The sequence below is a fragment of the Meriones unguiculatus genome, chromosome 2, assembly GCF_030254825.1.
Source record: "Meriones unguiculatus strain TT.TT164.6M chromosome 2, Bangor_MerUng_6.1, whole genome shotgun sequence".
Classification (NCBI taxonomy): Eukaryota; Metazoa; Chordata; class Mammalia; order Rodentia; family Muridae; genus Meriones; species Meriones unguiculatus.
In genome coordinates this window covers 31,217,266-31,238,407 of record NC_083350.1, presented here as the reverse complement: position 1 = coordinate 31,238,407, position 21,142 = coordinate 31,217,266, and the positions used below count along the sequence as shown (strand labels likewise).

Here is a 21,142-nt window from a genome sequence, read left to right as displayed (position 1 = left end):
TCATTAGAAACTGAAATTCAGGCAGGAACTGGGTTGTTAAGACATCAATAGGTGCTTCCGTGAGTAAATCTTGTACACTCTGGTTACGGGCCACGGGTTACTTACTTCTGGAAGGTGCCATTTATGTTTCTCGAAGGCCCATTGAAGGGTTGACATGAACAAATTGAGCACAGCCAGACAATTTAAGATGGCATCTCCAGAAATGTGGCCGGTGTGTGTTGTCTTCAGGCTGTTCTAGCCATCTTTGAGAAGATTTGGAAACTAAACACGCCCTTCTACAGTGTGCCAATCAGTGGTAACAAGAGGGGTAGCTTGGATAGTAAAATTTCCTCACCCCCCCAAACTGTCTCCAGTAATAACATGATTGAACTTAATTCAAACACTGTGCTTCCTCTGCAAACAGAGCCATGGGCTGGTGCCCTGTGCATTCGTCTATCTGAATTATTTGTTTTCCTGAGGTCTCTTCTCTAGAAACTCTGTAATCCCTTTGCTGAGGCTCATTAAGACCAGAGTTTTATGTCAGTAAAAGTATCATCCAAGGATCAAGTGATAGACAATAATAATGAGAAGAGATGATATGGCCCTGACTCATTTGATGTTTAACTCCTCCTTTTCTTAGAAGTCCTATGTAATGCCTAAAATTGGTTTTTCCTTTAATATTTTTACTATTGAAGAACAAATTGAGTTAGTCTTTTACAGGTCAGTCTGACTTCCTTTTCCATGGGTTGTGGCTAAGATAAAGTGTGGTTTCTCTTCTTTTCTTTGCTGTTCCTAAACATGAACCTGGTTCTTTGCATGGTTGGCATCTAGGAAGCATTTCTGGTTCCTCCTAGAATTGGTTCTGTTGTGAACTCTGACATGGTCACATGATCTCATCCTTTCATTCTGATGCTTTATTAGCTATTGCACAAGGGATGCACTACCAAAGAGTTTAGCTCTGCTGAACTTGAGAACAAAGTCTGCAATTTCCTGGGTCTTCTTCCACGTCTGTACTTTCCATGTTTTGAGCCACATTGACTCCCGTCTTTGGTTATCCAGTTCCTGACCTCATTCATTCTAGCCTTTGTCCTTTCTTCCTGGAAAGTCTTGGTTGCTTTCTCCATGTCGCCAGGCTGGCACAGCACCCAAGAGCTCAGCCCAGAGCAAGCTTTTTAGGCTATAAACCCTGGAGCTAGCTCTCTGCCACTTTTAGGGTGTGGCCTCTGTAAGTCTCATAGCCAGTCTTCTGTGCCTGGCTGCCTAAACTATAAAATAAGAATGTTAACAAGAATATCACATTTATTTCTTATGATGACCTCATGAGTTAATGAATATAAAATGTATACAAAAATGACTGAGTTCATTAACATTAGCTATTTTAACTCTCCAGAGATGTATACTTCATTCTGGAAAGAAAGGAAACCATTATTTATGTAAATTTGAGTAACTCAAATTTGTTAGAAAAAGAATATTTAATAAAAGTAAAGTCTTGGGGCTGTGGAGATGGCCCAGGTAATAAAGTGCTTGCTTCACAAGTACAAGAACTTGCATTTGACCCCAATAAACCACACAAAATGCTGGGTGAGGAGACACACACTTGTAATCCCAACACTAAGGAGGAGACAGATGAACTGCTGGCCACCCAGCCTAGCCTTCTTGAGGTGCTCGAAACCAGTGAGAAGCCTGTCTCATAATAAATAAAGAAATAATGGACAGTGTCTGAAGAATAATCCCCGGAGCTATCCCCTGGCCTCTAGACATGTACCCACCTGCGCTCACATACACAAACAAACAACAAACAAAAACCCCAGATATAATAAAAATGTCTATATAAATTTAAAAAATATCTTATCTACATTCTACCTTAAGTTTAGTTCTACATGACCTTACTCTGCTCCATGGGCCTACCATCCCAGTGACTACCCACAGATTCCAAGGGCTAAATGCTGAAGACTTTTGCTCATTCTGGTCTGGGGATAATTCAAGAGGACTGGTGAACATGGCTCATTCCTACTCGAGGATTTCTGTACCGATAGCCTTGGAAATTCCAGGATGTAGATGGAGTTGACATTGCTCCTGTAGGGACACAAATATCATTATGAGATTCACTAACCTCCCCTTATGCTTCTACAACTTAAAAAAGCCAAAGAGTTGCCAACTGAGTTGGTTTATGTGTCTGGGAATTAGACACTAGTAAGACATATGAAAAGACAGGGAGATTTATATACCATGTGGCCAGAGAACATGCAAATCCTCCACTCAGTAAAGCCTTTTTCCAAGGCCCCTCCTGATTCCTAGAGTGACTCATGCCAGGATTTTCTATCTGGAAAACATTTCTTTGAAGAAGAATCATTCATGGCAAGAGACTGAGAAGAGTCAAATAAGACTTTTATATCCTGAATGAAAACTAGACCACTAGGCTACATTCATCTACTTGCTACCTACTTGGATCCCTATCTAAAGAATAACAGCAAAGAACTTTTAAAAGGGTTTAGCTGATGACATCGGTCAATTGGATGCAAGGTAATAGTTTATGGCTTTAGGATTAGCTGTAAAATAAAGCCCTCATAGATTATAGAGTTTGGGATCAGTACAGCCGCCTGGATCCATCATTTCTTTGCAAGTAGTTTTATGATCACATCTAATCCCCTTATCTTATATAGGTGTAGTCATCAGGGACATTCCCTAGAATTGGCAAGGGATCCTGGCAAGAGAGAAAAGAAAGGCTAAAATATGGCCACATTCACTTTCTTTTTATTTTTTTCTTTATTGTTATTATTTATTACGATGTATTCACTTTTTATCCCGGATGTAGCCCCCTCCCTCATCTCTTCCCAGGCCTACCTTTCCTCCTTCCTCCCCCCTCCCTCTCTTTCCCCTATCCATGTCCCTCCCCTAGTCCACTGATAAGGGAGGTCTTCCTTTGCCTTCTATCTGACCCTAGCTTATCAGGTATCATCAGGACTGTCTGGATCCTCTTTCCCTGTGGCCTAGTTAAGCTACCTCACTAGGGGGCTGGTTTTGGTAGCTCAGGCCAGTAGGATTTGCTGAAGGAAGCAGAGGCAGGAAGATCTGGAGTTTGAGGCCAGCCTGAGATACACATTCGCTTTCTTAACTGAACATCTTGACTCAGTAAAAGATTTCCACCAGAGAAAGAACGCTTGAAAATACCTTCACTGGGGAGGCATCTCTACTGTTAGCGCATTTGCCTAGCAACTCTCCACAAATAAGAACAGTAATTCACTCAAACATATTCCTATGACTAAAGCCCAAAGATGCACCTGCCCCAATATGGCACCTTGACTATTCCCACACTGCTACTCCGTACACCCTGATCACTTTTTAGTACACAGAATTCTAAACTACTTAACCCATAAAAGGAAAGTCTCCCTTACGCAGATCTTCAATGGAAGCAGAGCCCGCTATATAAGCCAATCAACTTATCAATTCCCAGCTTCCCTTACAGCCAAGGAGAATGAATATGAGCAGGCTGGTGTGTATTCCTGAGGCTGTGAGTTGGAAACTGGAGCTGCAGAGATGGAAATTGGAGGTATGGAGAGGCGAAGCAGCAAATTGCACTCTGAAAAGCAGCAGAGGCAGCAGGAGCCATAGGAAGCATCTATCACCTGTTGCCTCGGTAATGGCTTCACATGCTAGGGAGTCTGAGACTCTGATATAGGATCTGGACATTGTCCAGTTGTTGCCCATCTCTTTTCATTTGGTCCTGTGCTACAATCTCATTCTTTTGAGTCTTCCCTCAGTAATTTCTTTCTGTTGTGTAGGTTTCTGATTTACAGCTGTGAACGATTTATCAGAGTATAGGAAACGTTCCTGAGAAATGTCATTAAGTGGGATGATTTGTTCTCCTTTCACCATACAGACAGGTGTACCTAAGACAATGTTCATCCAGCTTTGAATCCAGTCCTCTCCCACCATCTCAGGAATCTTAGATTACCAACTATTCATTTCTTTCTTGTATATGTAAATTACATCCTTTCAACTTGATCCTTCCTGTCAATATTTGAACAAGATTACAAAGCTCAGGTTAAATGAAGTGACTTGCCCAGAGCCCACAAATCCATGTAGCATTTGCTCTATCTCAAGGTTTACCAACTGGTGTGCCAGAGAACTTTGTGTTCCAGGAATCGGTTCTAGATGGGCTGTGATATGTTGAGGGTTGTAAATATTTATGGTTATAAAAAATTAAACCAGTTTTATGACCATTCAAAACTTAACAGGTGAAATTACATCTGTCCACTAGTTTTGTGTTTCCTTCTCTAAGTCTTGAAGTCAGGAATCATTATTTTGTGTGCAAAATGGTTTGTGTAGCAACCAACCCCAGACTGCAAACATCGCTGTTTTGTTCCCTTGACTTTCCCCCTTCTCTTATTACTGACAGACTGATTTATCCAAAACATATCATCCTTTTGAAGACAGCAGTTGCTTTTTCATTTTGTTTAATTAATCTTTGCTAAAGTCTGAGCACAAAGAATATGTCTATCTTCTTTTATATTCCTTTATTTTTAATCATGAGAGGCCAACAAGAATGTAGAGTTAGTTCCAGAGAGGAACACCCGTTCAGCCTCATGTAAGAGAGCTTTCTACAGTATTTTCTCACATAGGTTAAAGATAGAGTACAAATAAGGCCAACCTAGTCATACATGCACACACTCAAGAGACATAGTAGTCCTAAGAGTCACATATTTCAGTGGAATCTGACCATGTGTCACCATTCCAGTGTTTACTATACTAAGCAACCAGCTCTAGTGAACCTCAGCTAAGCCTTGAGTCATCTTTGGAGCTCAGTGTCAAGCTTTGCTCTTCATTGTGGGTGTTCTACCACTGCAGGAGAGACAGACACTTCATAAGCTACTAAAGATGGCTGGAGCTCTCACACTTGGTTCTTACCTGTTTGCTAGCCTCCATCAGCTTTCTGTTCTTTTTCCATGGCTTAATCACAGCAAACTAACCACCACTGCATGTGAGTATGTGTGTATTTATGCTCATACTTTCCTAACATCTTAGTCTTTTCCCCAGCCCAGGTGTTTATATTCTCCAATTTGTAACCAGTGGAAAAATCCAATAGATTGACACCTAATTCCATGGGTGGAGTCATCTATACCCCAAATAACATTTGAAACATTTTGAGAAACAGAGAGAGTGTTTCTCCCTATTTTCCCTGCATATGTCATGAAAAATGTTAACATTCTCTGTTTTCCAAGCTCTTTTTTCATTGAAGCACTCAACAAGTTGTACAGACAGTGGTATCCATTTGCTGAACTCTTAACCACTATTGGGAATATGTCTCCAATATATTCCCAATGTAAAATAATGAAAGTGTCAAAAGCACAGTGAGTGAAGATTCCCTGTCCTAGTCCTCTCCCTCAGCCTCACAGTCAGTACACAGAGACTAGCTTTTCAGGAGGTGTGGTCTTCCAAGATCTCTTTGTTTACAAATCTATGTCCCATTCACTTTTCAACGTACGTTCTCTTTGATTCCATGCAGCTCCCCAGAGCATCTGCTTCACTGAACTCTATGAATGTTTTAGATTGCATTGTGTTTGAACTCTCGTTGTTGGACACTACCACATTCTCTTTCTAGAAGCAATCTCTTCCTTTGGGTTCATCCTAACACTCTCTAGATGCCCTTCACCTTCCTTCATCCTTCCATCCATTGGTCCGTGGTCCATTGGTTCCCAGTAGCTTCATCTTTTTCCTTCACCAACATTTGAGTTCTTCAATGTTCAGGCCTCTCCCTTTTTCTCTTTTTTTTTACTCTACATCTGTGTTGGCCAACTCACCAATGAAAGTTCTTAATACCACTCTTAGTAAATGACATCCTAAATTATATTTTCCAGCCCAGACCTCCATAAAGTAACTGAATATCATATTCATAAGGTTAGATTCCTATTAATATGTTCTTATGGAAATCTCAAATCTTAAGTTAACATTCTTCATATCACAGTTATATCTTCGTGATGCAAATGCTATCTCATAACACATATGAACATCATTATCTTGCATGCTCCTCAATTACAATGTTGAACAACATTGTAATTTTCCCATTTGCCTAAGCTGAGAACCAGGATTCATTTTCGTACCTCCTACCCTTCTGCATCCCTTATCTAAACCATTAACAAAATCTTACTGAGACCGACTTCTAAATATTTCTATAATTTATAGGCTTCTTTCAGTTTCTCTGCTGCCACCATAATACGCCTAAGTTACTGAATTCCTTTTCTTTTTGCTATTCGCCTGAATCCATTCTGCATTGGCTTGCTTGAATCTGTTCACTAAAACTTGCAGTGTATATATGGACATCAGCATGACAAAGGAGAGGGGGTGGAAGATAGCTACAAAGAGGGATTGGTTGACTCACGCAATGCAGGAGCCTGCTACATTTAAAATGTACAGATCTGCTGCTCTGGCTGGTGGACTGGAAATTTGAGGAAGAGTTGATACTGCAGTTTTTTGAGTTCTAAATCTTCAGTTTGAAGTAGTTATCTGGAAGCTCCAGCAGGGTTTCTGTGGTGGTGTCTTGAGGCAGGATTGCTTTTTCTTCCAGAAACCTGAATCTTCTCTCTCGAGGGCTTCATGTGATTGTTTGGGACCCATCCACATTATAATCTTCTTTACCTAAAGTCAACTGATTGTAAATGTTAACCCTATCCACAGGTAAGTTTACATCACCATCCAAGCTGGTGTTTGATCAAACAACTGGACAAAGTGCAGTAAAGCTTGCATGCCCAGTTAACCCTCTGTATGACAGCTACCAGTCTGTATGTATGAGAATATCAGTAGCATCTTCCCCATGAGTTGTTCAGTGTGGGAATGAGATGATACATGACAAATAGCCAGAATGATGCCTAGCATATAATGGATGATAGATAAATGTTAGCTACTGCAGCTCCTGAATTATAAATATTCTCATATTGATTGCTTGCATTTGAGATTTCAGCTCCTTCTTACTGCTTTCAGCATCACCCATGGAGAATTTGTCTATCTCCGTGGCCTCTTGCTCTGTCAACTTGAGGTCCCCTGGGTTTCTTCCAGACCCTTCTTCTTGTCCTTTGTCTTTCCATCATGACATTACAAACTCCGTTTAATCCAGTTGAATGTGTTTTTGCACTATTTAGACCTATCAGCATCTTTTCACGCATATTTCCTTATATTGTGAAGGACTTTTAAAATATCCTAGTGAAGTCACTTATTTTATGAAAATCTACTTGGATGCATGTCACTTCATGACAGGGGTTACAGTTGTCAGTAGAATACATTGTATTCTTTTAGTCTATTTTCATAAGCAAACAGATTAAATGCTATCTAAACAGGTTCGAAACACTACCCAAGGCCTGTGATGGTCTCATTCACCCCCTTATTCGATTTCCTGAGTCTACACGTGACCCACAAATGCATGCTTCCTGTATCTCTGCACATCTGTAATTTTCTCACTCCTAGTTTTAGCCTGCAAAGGCTGCAGACAGACTACAGGCTCACTCAGTGTGTGCACTCCCAATGGTCCTCCTACAGCTAGAAAAAAGAGTGAAAACGCAAAGACGAAACCAAGATGCAACTGTAATTAGCTGTTCCTGTACTACTCCAGTTTTGTAGTGCTCTTACATATCTTACATCTTTTCCCTCTTGTCTGTGTAGCTTTGTATGATCTGCTCCACACACAACCCTTACCACATGCCAGCTTATTAAGTCTGTTGTACCTATCCTATGGTTGTGCATATATGTGCACACATATGTGTGTGTGAAAATAAATATATTTTGCATTACCATGGCTTTTCACTTTCAGTATTTTTATTTACTTCATCCTATATCAGACCTCTTATATATATATTTTTTTATTTCTTTCAGTCCTGAAGATTGATGCCAAAGAGTTGCGAATGTTAGGCAAACACTCTATCAACTTGGCTATATTCCCGTATACAAGTTTAAAATGTATTTATATGTGAGCTATGATTGCAGCCCAGTGATAGAGAACAAAACTAGCCCTAGGCTCAGTTCATACTGTATATGCACAAGCACTTGAGTCCACGTGCATTTACACATTCACACACACACACTATGCCTCTACATATACAAACACACACATATAAACATTTGAACATGCAAAATACTTTCAGACACTTTTATCACTAATAATCTAATTGTTTACTAGGGATTATATTCCTGCTTTGATTTCTCTCTCTCTCTCTCTCTCTCTCTCTGATTCTTGGTATTTGACTTTTGAGACTGAATCTTACACAGCCCGGGCTGACCTTAAACTTTCTATGTCTCTGAGATGACCTTGAACTACTCACCCTCCTGCCTCTGCCCCTCGAATGCTAGGATTATAGGCCTAGGATTCGGTACCCAGATCTTTGGTTGCCTTTTAAAGAAGAAAAATCAACAAATATCTCAAAGCTTTTAAAAGGATAGTTCCTTGAAAGATTCTTTAAGCAGCTGCTTTCAACCTCACTTTGAATTGGAGACACAAAGCGTTTAATCCAAGTGAGTTTATTCATCCATTTATAAACCCCAAGGTGGTTTCAAAGTTTCCATTTGGCATTGGAAAATGAGGGAGGCATTTGTCTTGAATCTCTCTGTTGCCATCTGAGTTAAGGGAAGGACTTAGAATTTCCCTAATAGGTATCTTTGAAGCTTGTTGAAGTTGCTAACATGACTGAACAAGGCGATGAGTGTGAAAACAGGCATTGGGATTTTCTCTAGCAGGTGTGACTTGTGAAAGTTTGCAAAGGAGTGGGGGGGGCGGAGGAGAATTAGAAGGTAGAGGTGCTTTGCTCAAAAGAGGAGAAGTGCTGGAATTCTGAGTGGCTTGGTGCAGATTGGCATTCGTGACTACGCCCTCATCTGTGTCATAAGAAGTTTAACTCCCACATTTATGATCGCCAAAGCCAAAGATTCCTTTGCTTTAACTAATTTTTTTTTTTTTTCCGTCTAAAGTTGAAATTGGTCCCCACATTACCTGGACCGTTTTCATGGGAACATCTCCATATGCAAATTGGTGAAGTTGTCCTTACTTTCTGAGACACACTCCTGGTTGCATAAGTGCCCTCAGGCGTGCAAGCACACAGCTTCTCACAGAGGTACTCACACAGCTTTTGTGGCCAGCATCTAGACCTACCCCAGAGATTCCTCTCTAGCCACCCTCCGGAGGACTAACCAGGAAGCCTAAAATGCAGATTAAAAATCCCACCCCTAACTTCAGTTGAGCTGACTTGGAGTGAAACTTGAGCCTGTATGTTTTTTAAATCCTCCCCAGTGTTTGTGATGATAGAAGGAGGAAAATCTTGACATTCTTATTTTGGAAAAGGTAGGTGGAAAAACGATTACCACTGAATTAGTTTGCCTTATATCATTCTCCTGTGTCTTTTGAACAACCTGTGAATCATTATGTCATCAGTTTTCTAGTCTATTGCATCGGATTATGACTTCATGATGACCCCAGCCTCCCTGACGTTATTAGGATTTACATTTCCAAATAAGATAACTATCAGGTCCAAGAGCAGATGAAAGCCATTGCTTAAGACTGTGAAAGGCTCTGGGGTCAGGCTTATTAGGAAAAGCTAATTTTATCTGTGATTTAAAACAACCACCATAAAACTACCAGATAAAATGTAAGAGAAACAATTCAAGACACTGATATCAGGTATAATTGAGATAAGACCCCATAAGCAAAAATTCGACAAAAGAAAAACCAGACAAACAGCCTTTGCTGCAGCTTAGCTGTGATTTGTCCCATGGAATCTGAGCAGTTGAGGCATGGTCCTTTGTGGAGATATTGGGAGATGAGGGCTCTTTTTCCAGGCCCTTAAGTTGCTGGCAGCACATTCCTCCAAAGGGTTGGCATAGTTGTCTTAGGACAGTAAGTTAATCCTTTCAAGAAGGTTGTCATACAGGGGCAAGCCTGGGCATTCCTCTTTGGCTTCCTGTCTAGCAATCTCCTTGCACAAATTCCCATCTTTATGACACCATCCACCACGAAATTCTCACCAGAGCAAAGCTGATTGATGTCAGTACCATACCCTCAGCCTTTCAAAACTGTGGGCTACATAAAGCTCTTACCTTTATAAAATACCCAGCCTTAGTCATTAAGCTATAGTTAAAACAATTATTGAATACAGGATTAAGTCAAACTAAGAAATGCTTTCATAGCAAAGAAAATGGTCAACCAAGTGAATAATTAGGCAACAGAATATTTATAAACTATTCATCAGATAAAAGATTAATTAATATTTAAAAAGCAAAAAAAAACACACCATCAACTGTAAAAATGCCCCCAAAATCCAATTAAAATGGTCAATTAGACATAAACAGAAATTTCTCAAAAACAGATATGCAAATATGTAAAATGCTCAGTATCACTAACCATCAGGAAATGTAAATCAAAATGGAATGTCAATCATCTCATTTCATTTAGAATAACTATAGTAAAAAAACACATAAGAATGAGAACAAAAAACAACTCATTCACTATTGGTATAAAATAGTATGTGGCTCATGCAGGAAAATAATTAATATATGATCTAGAAATCCCAACAGTGGATACACCTCCAAAGGAGACAAAATTAGTATATAATGAGAAACAAAGACTTCTATGGTAAAATGAAATCATGTCATTTGCTGCAATATGAATGATGCTTCAGGACACTGTGTTAAATGAAATAAGCCAGCCACAAAAAAACACAATAATTCATGTTTGTGTTCATATGTGGAAGCTAAAGATATGAGGTAAGTAAAAAGTAGGATAGTGGTCATCAATGTCAGAATAGAAACTAGAGATAGTAAGAAAAGACTGGATAACAAGTATCTTAAAAATATAGTTACATAAGAGAAGTAAGTTTTGGTGAGCTATAGTACAGTGGGGTTAGTATAGTTTATAACAGTTTTTAAACAATTTATAACAATTTACATAACAAGGAAATAGAAGTTCAGATGCTCACAACATAGTAATAAAGGCTTAAAGTAATGGAAATGCTAATTAGCCTGATATGATCATTGCACATTATGTACATATATCAGGAAATTAGCATATCTACCTCAAATGCATATAATTAGTGATCTGGGTATGGCTGTACAAGCTTGTATTTCTATTACTTTGGAGGCTGAGGCAGGAGGATCACTGTAAGTTCAAGATCAGCCGGAGCTACATAGCTTGATAGTATTTCTAAACACAAAAAGCAAAATATATGCAATTATTATATGTCAACAAAAATCATCAGAACCATGCAATGAGATGCAAGATGACTTCTAAGTGCCTTCCCATTTTGAAACCAACATTTTAGTTGATAACAAGAGCAAAAACCAAGTATTGGGGGAAAACTAGAATGGACTTTATAATAAAAGATAAAATGTTTCAGTTCCTCTATTAAAATTGTACTACCATAATCATTATTTCAAGAAATATTCTTTGTGGGGAAAAGCCCATGAGGCTTCAGCCTACCCAGCTCTACACAAAGAACTACTGGCAACTAAGGAATGCTGAGAGTGGGAGAAATAGTCTTCCCCAGGGAAGAGCACACACAACCCAATACCAAATGGTCAGCCCTGAAAACATATGCAAGTAAGATTATGTAGACTGAGCAGGTTACATGTAGGAATATGTATACACACATACACATACATGTACCCTAAACACACACATGTACATGCACATACACATATATTCATATGCATATAGACATTGCCATAACAATTAATGAAAAATAGGACATGAATTTGAAAGAAAGCAAAGAGAGATATAGGGATGATGTGGAGGGAGAAAAACAAAGGGAGAAATGATTATAGAATTTCTCTCGATAGATAGATAGATAGATAGATAGATAGATAGATAGATAGATAGATGAAAAACCTTTATCCAATGCAAGAGTGGGATCAATTCATGTGCTTAGACGAATCAATAGATAAACAAAATGTGGCCAAGGCCCAGATAGCTCATCATGAAAAAGCTCTGATACAGGCTTGGTGACCTGAGTTTGATCCAGGGCCACAAAAAAAGTAGAAGGGTTTTGTTGTTGTTGTTGTAGTTGTTTGTTTGTTTGCTTTTTAACATAAAATTGTACTCTTACCTCCCTGCATGTGGCATGCACACCTCCCAAAATTAGCCAGCACACATGGGTTTTCTGGGTCAAGAAGAAAACAGGCAATTTAATATGAGTCTGTTGTGAAATCTTCAGCCTTTTATTGACAAATAACTGGCACAGTTATCCCTAAATCTTACTATCTCAGACTCTGGGAAATTGTGACAACACAAGTGAGAGATGTGGCAAGTGGTACTCAGCCAAGTCCACACATTCCCCTCCCTACTGTTATCCGGGCACATCTGACAAGAGGGCGTGTTGATGGGAACACGCAGAGACCTACTGTAGTTAACGGCAGATCTTTACTGTGGGATCCAGATTCGCGCACAATCATCATCCTGTTAGATTTGGAATGGAATTAGAGAAAGCACCTTGTAGAGAAACCGAGTGAGGCAGACCCCTGAGACCCGCCAAGCCAAGGAATAATTTTTCACCTGATGAGTTGTTTTTCCAGCAAGGCTGTTTGTTTAGACTAGTTAAAATATGCAATCTGAAACTCGCTAATACCTCCAAAGCAGAAGTTTACATCACCACCACACCGACGCTGCCTGCCACGCCTCACGCCCCGTCCACACGTGTTGAGCATGTGTTTATCAGGTCACGGTGTGCAAACCGATCCACATACAGATGCTGAAAGTAACTTGTTTTAAGACAACTCAGCATAAATCCCCGTATTTTAAACTTAACACCAAGATATGTGGTTTCTTGATGTGAACCAGAGAGGGTCTCCAGACAGTCTGGGAAGAATTTTTTTTTCATGTAACTTAAGTCATAACTGAGATGTTGAAGATAGGAAGAAAACTATTTAGGGTTGTGGCTATTGCTGAATGTTGAGCCCCTTCCCCCAAGAGCCGAGCTGTTTTGTACAGAGAAGAAACAACAAGGTTCAGTGGACGTGATGAATGTCAAGCTAGTGTGACTTCTTATGTCATCACTATTTTTTTATTGTTCATAATCTTTATTTTTTATAAGAGCTCTCTGTGTCGCCCAGGCTGGCCATGAACTCTGGGTTCCCTTCCTTCCTTCTTCTTGAGTCTTGTAAGAAGATGGACTGCAGGCAAGTTCCATTGTCCACATTTCAGTCATCTCCAGGTACTTCAGATGTGCCACGATCCTGGCCTCTCTAGGTTTAGGCAACTCTGCTTTCAAAGGGCGCTTGCAAGGAACCTGGTACGAAGGTTTTAGCTCGCTAGGGGATATTTCAGCTGAGAACCTTGTCCCCTCTGAAACTGTTTTTGTTCCAGACACATCAGATAAAAGCAATTGAAAAATTAAAGAATTGACAAATTGCTTATTTAATTGTGGCTATTAAGTGGTTGACTTGCAGCTTTTATTACAAAATCACTCAGCAGGATGATCCCATGCCAAAAACTGATGTCAGAAATCCCACCCATAAAGAGTCAAAATTCAAAACAATGATACATTCAGTTTTACTTAATTCAGAAACCTCCCAGCAATGCTTAGACCTCTCACTCCTACACACTTTTAACATAAAAACCCCCCTAAGGATTTTTTTGTTGTAAAATAGTGATTGTTTTGAAATATAACATTGCCTGGCGAAATACGGCATTTCTACGTGGCACAGAAAATGTGGCACAGACTGAGCCACTCTGATCTTTCTTGTGCAGTGTCTGCAGGTGTTCTGTGCCGCACAGTCACTGTCCCCACCCTCAGATAACTGCCCTGTTTTCTACTCAAATTTCTCGTTCGCCGTAGAATCATTTTAAGGTCAGCACTTGTATACAACCTGCAGGTGCCCCCCTGTTGCTTACCACTCTGGGGGTAAGTGGAGCTTGTAAGAAGAGATGTAGACTGGGACTGTTAATTTAATTTGGCTTTCTGGATTACAGGGGAAAAAAACAAAAAACCTTAAAAGTCATTGAAACAGCTTGATGTTTTGGATCTTGATTTTCCTGCCCTTGAATGTGCTCTTTTGCTTTAGGAGTCAAGACAGGTCACAGATATATATAATAAAATCTACCCAATTATAATGTAATCTCATAGCAAAGCGCTTCGTTATTTTGTAATCATGTTAGAGAGAACTTAGTATCTCTCTTGCAAGGCAGATAAGGGAATTAATTTTCACCATGTGAATTATCTCCTCGCTCTGGTTTCTGTTCTTTTCCACCCACGTCACTTGGGGCTGTTTGCTAATGATCCCAGCACCTGTAAAGGTGGGGCTGAGAAAATGAAATTGCTTCATGTATAGTTTAGGCCCTTTGGGCTTTCTCCCCAGGGAGAATTGGCCTGAGAAACAGCTTCCTACCAGGCTCTGTTAGGTGTGACAATGCATTTCTCTCTGTTCCTAGGGTGTGGTCTGAAACGGCGAGACCAAGTGAACTTGGAATTCATGGCACTGCCCGCATTTTCTTTTTGTGGGATGCCCTTGAACACTCTGATTTCTTCTTGCTGGACTCAGCCAAACTTGTAGCTATCACTTAAAGGCTTCTTTCTCAAAAATCATGACTGTCAGCCTGACTGATCTTTTCTAGGTAAGAAAACCGAGGCTGTATTGCACAAAGACAGAACAGACAAACCTGCCCCTTTGATCTCAGCCTCCTCAGCAGTGTAATAAAGCACATAGCCTGGCACGGTGAAGAGCAAGTTTGCTGGTGGAGATTGACCCTGTTGTCTCTTGTGGTGTGGAGTCTGCAGTGCTGGCCTTTAAACCTAGGGCCTCCAGCAAAAGAGGCAGACAGACTATATTGAACTACATCCCCAGACCTCTTTTCTTTCAAGTTACCGGAAAGTCAGATGCCTAGATTCTACTTTGTATCACAAGTAAGCTCTCTCTCTCTTTCTCTCTCTCTCTCTCTCTCTCTCTCTCTCTCTCTCTCTCTCTCTCTCTCTCTGTGTGTGTGTGTGTGTGTGTATATACGTATGTATGTGTGCATCTATACATTTGCCTGGAGTCCTACTATTTCTGATACCGGATCCTTAAACTTGAGAGATCTTAGGTGCATTTCTGAATTGCAATTGTATAGCTAACCAATTGCACTTAAGCTCTTCTGGCCAGAAAGAAACATAATATTGGCATAGGAAAAGGGCTGGAGATGGAGTCAGGACCCCTGGCTCTGAGAACTGCTTCCTGCAGTTATATTGGCTGCAAGTACGGGCAGATCACTTTATTTTCCTCTATGCTTATGCCTGGATTTCCAAAGTACAAGGGCTACAGCTCAACTCCAAAAGAGCATCTATGTCTTTTAGTACAAGATTTGATGCTCCCATATGGTTTCTCAGGTCTCACTCTGTGGTCAAATTCACAGTGTCAGGATCCCACAGTCAGGAGCTACCCATCATTTCCATTTCACTAAAAAAGTGTAGATTATGCAATCTTCCATGCTAAGCAGGACACAGAGGCCTGTGTCCAGTTTGACCTAGTGATTAGATGGGAGAGTCCAAACAGACCACATGCATTTCCATCTTCACACTCTGAGCAATTTACTTTAACCTCTCCGTGACTCTGTACATGGGTCTAAAATGAGAATAACAATAGTCCAGTTTCATTGAGTGGCTATAAATATGACATGAGCTGATGCATGTGAAATTCCCAGAGCTATGTCTGTGTACTGCAGAGGGTCAATAAGTGTTCATTTCTCTCTAGAAAATTCCCGGCAATGGGATGTATGCCACAGGAAGGGAAGGGCAGCTTATTGTCTAGTACAAAATTTAATACAATTCTTCTGTTAGAAAGTAGTCCCTTGTCATGAAAATTCTATCCAAATCGTATACTACTTCTTTAGTTTGTATTCATCTGTAACTTCTATTAAATAGACATTTATATTGGTGTTCTGGAAGCTAGGATATCAACTGGAAATTCTTTCTTATGACTCTGATAATTGTTCTTATCACAGAGAAAAGAAATTGAGACTTGGTTCTTAATATAGGGTAATCCCTCCCCTGTACAAAGCTCAGTTGTTTGCCTAATTGTTAAGATTGCTTCAGACTTATTAAGTTGTGGGTGTAATTCAAATTTGTTGTATAGACTTTTTCTCATCAAGCAAGATGAGTAAAAATAACAAAGTTGGAGAGAGAGATAATATAAAGAACTAGAAGAAAAATGTTGGTTCTGATTTTTGATTCTGGCTCTCTTAGCATCTACCAGGGGTCATGAAAACATAGGTGCTTGGTGAAGACCATGCGGAACCCTAAGAATTTGTGTATCAATTCTTCACTGACCCTTGACCATCTAATCTTCAGTTTTAGTTTAGTTTTTTTTTTTTCTTCAAGATGCTTTATAGGAGAATTTCATTTTATAGTATCAGGTTTTTTTTAAGATTTATTTGGAGAATTTCATTTTATTTCAAGATTGATCTTCTCTGTCATGCCATATGACTCTGTGATGGTGCTTGCCAGCTAATAAATAAGTAAATAAGTAAATGAATGAATGAATAAATGAATGAATAATGTGATGATAATTCCCTGATAAGAGCAATCAAGGGAAACCTTGTCCACATGGTTATTAGCTGGGTTTATCAAATGTTACATTTAATTTCTAGGTTCTCTAGGAATTACCACAGAAACCGTTCTACAGATGCCACCCCATATCACTTCAAAACCACTGTTTCAAATCCAAGTCTGTTAGGTTACCTTTAATTAACATTTAAAAATATCAGTGGGGCTATTGATTAACAACACCTCCCATTGCTAGTGGAAAAAAATAAAAAAAGACCTCAGTTCAAGTCCATTTTACTACTTAGTCCATGACAAAGATTAGGTCTAGTGGGACTACAAGTGTTCTCATCTATCTGGGGAGACACAATTTGAATAACAATTAGGTTTCACCAGTATGCAGTGGGAATGTGGGTTAAGGGATGGATGGCATGTTTACAATGCATCATGGAGAAATCTCTAAATATGGTTTGCATGTTTTGGAAAGAACATCAAAGAAAGGTCACATCACACAGTTGCTATCCTTAGACTATAAAATGGTCTCCTTGGGCTGTGATGAATAAAGACACAAGAGAAGATATGCAGGTGATTTCTAATCCAAGTTCTACCCAAACACTACTGCATTTTCACCATTTTCATTATTAACTGGAAAAGGAATGAAAGGAGAAATTTAACTCTGCAGTTGGTGTTCAAGTTCAGTTGACACTGACCTACATACTTGGAAGTGAACATTTTATTAGTGGCTCTCAGTAGAAAAGATTTTCATCTTTGTGATATAAGAAATGAAAATGGGATGAGCCAGGTAGATTTCAGACCTGGGGAAATACTTGTCGTTGTGGAGGCAAGAATGTTGCCTGGGGGTATGGACGGGAGCCTCGGTACACTCCTCAACTCATTCCATCCACACAGGCATCCCCTCGCTTCACCTAGGCATCAGGTCAGTGCAGGCTGAAGAGAGCACCAAGCTATTCACATGTCTGGAGGTCATTTACTTTAAATTTTATTTACCCATACCAAGTGAAAATGAAATCAAAGCAACCATGCAGAAAATTATAAAAAGGAAAGTCTTGCTTTCAAATAAGTACAGATTCACTTCTTACCAAGAGTGAAAGAGACATGTTTTCAAGAGATGTGTTCATACATGTGAGAAGGGTTAAAATGTGTCCTATGTGTTTCAAGGGATAGCGATAACCACAGACATTACTGCAAACACAGATGCGTATCTGTCCATTATGTCATTTGATTCCCAGAGCAGGATGGAGCTTGTCGATGACATGTAGCTGGCCCAGTTTCTCATGACCATTGAGTGACAAGGCCCAGCTGCGTAGTGCAAGGCCATGATTCAAAGTACATGGAAATACCCAGAAATTTAAAATATCACCAACAGCTCTGTGCTGAAACTCCTCTATAAATAGCTCCCTGGCTATTTCTTGACTTGTTATAATGCAAGCCATTCAGCAATATGACACAGATAAATATTTCCTTTTCAAAACATTGCACAAATACATGATTTCCTCTCTTTTTCCACCCTTTGGGAGAAATAGGAAAGCGGCAAAGTGATAGGAATTTAGCTCCAAGCAATACAAGCTTTCCTACCCTTTCGGTAATGACTAAAAAGAGTCCCTGGTTACTAGGAAGGCCATAACAGACTCCAGGAGATTCAAGCACAAAACTTGGGTTGCCTGGCTAGTGATTGCCAAGAAAAGCAAGGAAAAATATTATCATTGTTGAAATCATTTGATGTTCCTGCCTAATAAAAATACATCGGCAAAAACTGAATTCTTCGAACTGCCCAAAGCTATGAATTAGTAACACCATGGTAGTTCTGTCTGGAGAAGGAGGGGAAAAAGCAAAGATGCTAAACTATTCTAAAGGGCGTTTAAACAACCAAAAGTTTCCAATAGAAACCTTGGACAACCAATCTATATCTTTTTGCTCAGTTTTTAACATAAATTTAATTTCCCTTAACCTTTTTCCTGTAGCCAAATAACAAAAGTAATGTTTTGAGTCACATCATCCATAAACTCTGAAGGAAGCAGAGGCCTTCTAACCCAGCTGCTCACAAATGCCAGAACCCTCTTTAAAATGTCCCTCGTGGCTCTGACAGCCCTCCAGGCTTCAGAAACTGGCCTCTTCTTATTCTTACTGTGAGTGGGAGGAGCCAGGGGTGGAAAGAACTGGGGCTGCAGGGGGCGGGGGCAGTGAACCAAACTCAGAATTACCTCTTGACCTAGCCTCCAGCGTTACCATGGGCCTGCCTGGAGATGTTCACTTGTCTCTGCTTGATCATCCCCAGAGTGGCATATCCTCGCCAGGACCCATCCTGCCTTATTGTGTGTGGACGCAGCTCTGATTGTTGGGGAGTGTTTTCTCATGTTCTGCCAAAACCTGCCTCGTCATGTTTTCTCCCCATTGTTCTTCATGGTATCTCTAGAACAACACGGTTTGACTCAACTTCCTCTCCCCTTGAATAGTCCCTTAGATAACTGGAGTCAACTGTCCTGACTGCCCTCGGATACAGTTTCCCCCCCCCCCCAAACAAAACAGCCTCAATTTCCCTATTAGGTCATAAGTCAAGCAGACAAATATTATAAGAAGAAGAAAAGGTTGACACATAGTGGCTATCAGAGAAGAACAATCCAGTCTTGAAATCATATTTTTTAAAGTAAAATATCTTAAAATGAATAGTTGAGGGGTTTGGAATAGTTTAGAGGTGGACACATTCTTAGTGTATGCAAGGATCTAAATGCAAACACCAAGAAATAGAAATAAAATAAAAAAGGTGAAAGGTTGACAGTCTTAGCTGATATTAAGATGCACTATGTCTAAACCTCAGGTTCCTGCATTCTGTTGTCTTATCAAAATACCAATGTGACTTTTTCTAACGAATATCATGCCAGCTCATGGTGATAGTTCATATATAAGCTCATGTTATGTAGCTTACCATATGCAGCTCTCGCCAGGCTGCCTTTATTTATTAATGTCTACTTTAAGGAAGGCTTCTGAAACAAAAATTTGTCTTCTTACAAATAATTGGAAAGTGAATGCAGAGTATTAATAATTAATGAAATGTTTACATATCTATAAAGAAGTAAGATCTCAGCTTTGAAGCCATCCTGGGATATACAAAAAGGCCCTGTTTCAAAAAAAAAGGGGGGGGGAGTTTTAAAAAAAGAAACATGAGGAAAGTAAATATCCAATTCTGCATGCGTCAATATTGTTTAACCCCAAGCATAGAGAGCCACAGGAACCTTGTCATAGTGAGCACCGCCTCCCTAACAAGGCTCCGCCCCTCAATGTGTCTCATGTCTGCTTCTCCACCAGTTTGTCACTCACTCTACATTTGTATGTGTGTTGGTGTAACTTGCTTCCATCACTACCTCTAATCCTCAATGCTTTGCCATGCATTTCATTATTAGTTCTTTTTCTGCTTATAGTTCATTCTCCCTTCTTTTCCCCTCTTGTTAAGCATCTCCTCATCAACTCCACTTTTTCAATGTTCATGTCTGTAGTCTGTCTTCAAAGTTCTAAGTCGTAAAGGCATGGTTAAAAAAAAATTCTGAGAGTGGAATACTTTTGAAAATGCAGCAAGAAAAGTCAACAGGGGCCTAGTGCCTCCCAGAAACTACCCACTTGCTGCGGGTCTTGGGTGGACAAGGTCTTTACGAACATACTGACTGAAGCCAGCTCCTGAGTGGAGGAGACACAGATCAGCCTGACAAGTTAACCACTGACTATGAGCATGTTTCCTGACACACTCCCTGATCAGCTCAACCTCTTCCAGAACTTCTGTTTCTCAAGGAGAACCGTGAATGGTTTTAGTGAGTAGACAATCATGAGGAGGGAAGAAAGTAGAAGGTTTTACTGGTCTTGATTTCAGCATTGAGGCAATCCAATGCACAGTTGCTGATAATCAGGGGATGTGTCATAATGAAATGAGGAAAGATGCTTACAAGTCAGGATACCTGAGCTCTGGACTGCCAAGGGTAAACCTGCCTTGTGCCAGGCTCTCTGACTCCCTGGAGAAAGGCTCCTTTGCTGTTCTTCCTGTGAATTGTTCTTTTGCTTTTAGCCATCCTTATGCCATAAATTAAGATTTTATGACATCCTTATCATTCTGTGTTAAATCTGAAAAACAGTCCATCGCTGTTTTTATTTCTCAAGATAGGGCCTCCTGTAGACCAACCTAGCTTTGATCTCTGATATTTAGCAGAGAATAACCTTGACCTGATACTCTTGCCTTCACTCCCCAGGATTGCTGGAGTTATAGGCACGTCTACCATGCCAGGCTTCACAATCAATCTGCTTTTGATTTTGCCTTTCCATTCTGGTGATGAAAGCCTTGCTTTCAGACATATGTTTTCCCCCTTAGCTACATGCCTAGCACCATCACCCATCTTTAGAACCCAAAAGCTGTGTCTCTAAGCCCATGTTTAACTAATTGATTTCATTGGCTCTTACTCCAAGAGGCTGACTCCCTGCTGCCTGACTGCACCCCCTTCAGAGGCCAGGGAAGATTAGGTTCTTTCATAGTGAGCATTCCTTTCCCCATCTCAAGATTTGTGTCTGTCAAGCAATGTTATTTGTTCATTTTCTGGGGTTCTTAATTATCAGCCACAAAGACTTGGCAGGAAGAGCTCTCTGGTGGAAAGGCAGCTACCCAAAAGCAACACGAATGTGCG

The 21,142-nt window shown here is 40.1% G+C and overlaps 1 protein-coding gene across 1 annotated transcript in view; it reads left to right on the top strand.

Annotated features, from left to right (window-relative positions):
• Ccdc192 (coiled-coil domain containing 192) overlaps window positions 1-21,142 on the top strand; it is a 195,934-nt gene that overhangs the window by 114,151 nt on the left and 60,641 nt on the right. The gene's annotated exons all lie outside the window — the stretch shown is intronic.